The sequence below is a fragment of the Tachypleus tridentatus genome, chromosome 4 (genome assembly GCF_004210375.1).
Source record: "Tachypleus tridentatus isolate NWPU-2018 chromosome 4, ASM421037v1, whole genome shotgun sequence".
Taxonomy (NCBI): domain Eukaryota; kingdom Metazoa; phylum Arthropoda; class Merostomata; order Xiphosura; family Limulidae; genus Tachypleus; species Tachypleus tridentatus.
This window is the reverse complement of record NC_134828.1, coordinates 102,713,724-102,719,296: the sequence shown is the minus strand read 5'-3', so window position 1 is coordinate 102,719,296 and position 5,573 is coordinate 102,713,724.

The window sequence follows — 5,573 nt, the reverse complement described above, 5'->3', positions numbered from 1 at the left end:
ATGTTAGGCAACATTTACTTATAAAATCCTAATTCCTGTTCTTAGTGAACTGTGATAGAAGTATTCTCAGGCGGAGAATCTGACAGGGAGGGGCAAAACAAATTTGATTTCTAACGCTGTATGCTGAATTATAGAGTAATTAAATAGGTTTCGCCTGGCTTTTTAATCATTTTTAGTAACTTTTGCTACGTCAAATTGTTGAATGATTTTGCCTCACCCTGTATGAGCGATGCCCAAAGGCACACAACAGTAACAAGAAAAAATCTGCATGTATTTCACGTAAATGCTAATGACGGTTAAAATTATTCAAAAATATAACCAACGTAACTGTATACTTTAATTAACGCCCTCGATTATATAACAATGTATACGTTTTCAACATTATATTTTACTTAAATAGTCATATATGGAAATATATTACGAAACTTAATTTTATCTTTACTACAGTCACCTTCAGAGTGTTAAACTATTTGTTACTGATATTATTTTGATAAACATATAAAAAATCATTCTGAAATTAGTGAGAATGTGTGTGTGTTTTCTTATAGTAAAGCCACATCGGGCTATCTGCTGTGTCCACCGAGGGGAATCGAACCCCTTATTTTAGCGTTGTAAATATGAAAACTTACCGCTGTCCCAGCGGAGGACGCGTGAAAGAAAACATAAGTTTAGAGAGAAAGTCGTGAGATAAATGAAACGGGTAAAAACATTTTGTTCTCATATTACGAATACGTCCGTTCGTAACATCGGGTTTTTATGAATGTACTCGCATGTAGTAAAATGAAACATTTAAATTACAGTAAATAATTTTAATATTATAACCATAACAAACTCGTTATTAGAGAACTTCCCAGTGTATTGTTATGTAAACCACGTATCTAGTGACTACTCGTGTGATTTGAAGTGTCATTTAATCTATCATGTACAAAATGGTCGTTTACAAGCCTGTCTTAACTATTTATCGGAAATGAATCGCACTGTTTCAAAGTATTCGACATGGATCGTGACTAGACTTGAAGAAAGATGTTTGGATGTGTCACTGTTTCACTTATGTTGGGGTCCATCAGGACCCCAAGTTGATCAATCATAATACAGTGTAGAGAATTGACCACAAGTGTTTCAAGGTTTCGTTATCATTCAAACCCTGGATAAAGCTACTCGAACACCTGAACAACATCATCTTCGACACAAGGATATGGGTGTTAATCAATTGTAACTTTCTACAATGGTAGGTTACCTACTCTGAGACCGAATAAAACTTTCGCAGCCGCCAATGTCATTGTACAAATAGAGAACAGGCTTCACTGTATTTTTTATGCTATACATCCAGTGAGATGCAGTTCGCTCCCAGCAAGCCGCAAAGCAGTTTACCTGTAATTCAGTAAACCATTGGCACGTCGAGCAATACTCTTTTTTTATAAATGAATGATGCTTCGTTTTGTAAGTAAAACAAACCCAGACATACACAAGTTCTGAGAAAATCCTAAACCAGATTCAAACTCTGTTTCTTACAGAAACATGGCACGTATGATCACAGTGGAATTAGTCATTTTTGCAGCCTAATGGATGATAATGCTCAAATACAAAAGTGATGAATACATTTATCAGAGATTGGGGGCAGAACAGAATTCCTTATTTATCAGAGATTGGGGACTTGACAGAACAGAGTTCCTTGCACATTCACCAAGTTTTAATCTTGTCGAATACACTCGGGATATCCCTTGGAGATGTGTCGCGTTCCGTAAAGTGGCCGAAGAAACTAATTTTGCTTTGGAAACAGCTTTTTCGGAGAAGATATGAAAAATCCCAGGACCGTATTAAACATGCATCATCGACAAAATCCCAGGACCGTATTAAACATGTATCATCGACAAAATCCCAGGAACGTATTAAACATGCATCATTGACAAAATCCCAGGACCGTATTAAACATGTATCATCGACAAAATCCCAGGACCGTATTAAACATGCATCATTGACAAAATCCCAGGACCGTATTAAACATGTATCATCAACATCCTGTAGCTATATGTAATAATTACAATTAGTATTAAATTGAAATGTCATGAACTATAAAGATGTAAGGCTACCTACATCAAATAATCATATACAAGTGTAAACTAAATGGTTAATTTGCATTGCAGATCACGTGACAGGTTATAACCTGTCAGTTTTACCTAAAACTGAGCCAGTGAGTGCGACTGACATTTTTTCATGACAATTAGATCACATGTCAAGTTATAACCTGTCAGCTTTACATAAAAATGAGCCAAGAAGTGCAACTGATATTAGTTTAGAACAATGGTTTTGCTTTTCCTAAATTTATTTTTATTTACCTTGTGTAGCAAGTCCTCACACTTCTTCCTTGTTTCTACGTGTCAACAGATTTTGGATGAAGTAAAATAAAAAACCCATTGATTTCTGTTCATTAACAAGAAGCGTGTTTTATTTATGTTTATGTTTCAATTATATATTTGCGACAGGATGCTTATATGATGTGTTTACTACGTTAATACACAAAGCGTATAAAAGCGTTGATGTTTTGAACGTCTGTCGTTACGTATTTTCAGTTTACGATGATTGCACGTGCACCAGAAAGAGACGTGTTTGGTAGTAAGACTTACTATGTGGAATTTCACGCACAATGTGCAGTTACAATCTATATTTTGAATCGATTTTTTGTTTTATACTGAATATTCTTATCGCACAAATTGATTGTTAATCATAAGGTTGAGGTCATCTTTCGGTAGAGTTAAAGCTATTACATTGAAAGAGAGGTGAAGACTATTCATTTATACAGGTAATACAATTTGAATAAAACTTCTCGTATGTTGACGAAATGTGTATTTTATGTGTAACTAACACACCGTTTCAAGTTTTCCAGTACGGTTAGACAACAAAGCCTATGAATATGAAGGAGAGTGGTCATTTTGTTTTGGTCCACCTGAAAAACAAAACATCTTATTATTTAAGCAACTGCTTTCTCTTTTTGTGTGTTTTTTGTATTAATGTCAGATTCGAACATTATAGAAAAATGTAAGTGAACTAGTCTATCCATGACATTCGATATTAACTGAACTCAATAGTGAAGCATCACCGGAATGACATTCGAAATGAACTGAACTCAATAGTGAAGCATCACTGGAATGACATTCGAAATGAACTGAACTCAATAGTGAAGCATCACTGGAATGACATTCGAAATGAACTGAACTCAATAGTGAAGCATCACTGGAATGACATTCGCTTCAAGGAGCTTCAAACATGTTAACTGTTGATAAAGGTAACTCTCGTATTCAGATCAATGTAACTACAGAGTCAGTTTTCGTGGTTATGCTGTACAATACACATGATCGAAATAGAAAAGCAGGATCTATACTAGAATAATGTTATGTATAGAATACTTATTATAAATTGAAAGACATATTGTATAGAATACTTATTATAAATTGATTAAAAAAACATATTGTATAGAATACTTATTATAAATTGAAAGACATATTGTATAGAATACTTATTATAAATTGATTAAAAAAACATATTGTATAGAATACTTATTATAAATTGATTAAAAAACATATTGTATAGAATACTTATTATAAATTGAAAGACATATTGTATAGAATACTTATTATAAATTGAAAGACATATTGTATAGAATACTTATTATAAATTGATTATAGAATACTTATTATTGTATTGTATAGAATACTTATTATAAATTGAAAGACATATTGTATAGAATACTTATTATAAATTGAAAGACATATTGTATAGAATACTTATTATAAATTGAAAGACATATTGTATAGAATACTTATTATAAATTGAAAGACATATTGTATAGAATACTTATTATAAATTGAAAGACATATTGTATAGAATACTTATTATAAATTGAAAGACATATTGTATAGAATACTTATTATAAATTGATTAAAAAAACATATTGTATAGAATACTTATTATAAATTGAAAGACATATTAAGAATACATATTGTATAGAATACTTATTATAAATTGAAAGACATATTGTATAGAATACTTATTATAAATTGAAAGAATACATTATAAATAAAGACATATGTATAGAATACTTATTATAAATTGAAAGACATATTGTATAGAATACTTATTATAAATTGAAAGACATATTGTATAGAATACTTATTATAAATTGAAAGACATATTGTATAGAATACTTATTATAAATTGAAAGACATATTGTATAGAATACTTATTATAAATTGAAAGACATATTGTATAGAATACTTATTATAAATTGAAAGACATATTGTATAGAATACTTATTATAAATTGAAAGACATATTGTATAGAATACTTATTATAAATTGAAAGACATATTGTATAGAATACTTATTATAAATTGAAAGACATATTGTATAGAATACTTATTATAAATTGAAAGACATATTGTATAGAATACTTATTATAAATTGAAAGACATATTGTATAGAATACTTATTATAAATTGAAAGACATATTGTATAGAATACTTATTATAAATTGAAAGACATATTGTATAGAATACTTATTATAAATTGAAAGACATATTGTATAGAATACTTATTATAAATTGAAAGACATATTGTATAGAATACTTATTATAAATTGAAAGACATATTTGTATAGAATACTTATTATAAATTGAAAGACATATTGTATAGAATACTTATTATAAATTGAAAGACATATTGTATAGAATACTTATTATAAATTGAAAGACATATTGTATAGAATACTTATTATAAATTGAAAGAGACATATTGAAAGACATATTGTATAGAATACTTATTATAAATTGAAAGACATATTGTATAGAATACTTATTATAAATTGAAAGACATATTGTATAGAATACTTATTATAAATTGAAAGACATATTGTATAGAATACTTATTATAAATTGAAAGACATATTGTATAGAATACTTATTATAAATTGAAAGACATATTGTATAGAATACTTATTATAAATTGAAAGACATATTGTATAGAATACTTATTATAAATTGAAAGACATATTGTATAGAATACTTATTATAAATTGAAAGACATATTGTATAGAATACTTATTATAAATTGAAAGACATATTGTATAGAATACTTATTATAAATTGAAAGACATATTGTATAGAATACTTATTATAAATTGAAAGACATATTGTATAGAATACTTATTATAAATTGAAAGACATATTGTATAGAATACTTATTATAAATTGAAAGACATATTGTATAGAATACTTATTATAAATTGAAAGACATATTGTATAGAATACTTATTATAAATTGAATATTGTATAGAATACTTATTATAAATTGAAAGACATATTGTATAGAATACTTATTATAAATTGAAAGACATATTGTAAATACTTATTATAAATTGAAAGACATATTGTATAGAATACTTATTATAAATTGAAAGACATATTGTATAGAATAATTATTATATTATAAATTGAAAGAATACATATAAATGTATTGTAGAATACTTATTATAAATTGAAAGACATATTGTATAGAATACTTATTATAAATTGAAAGACA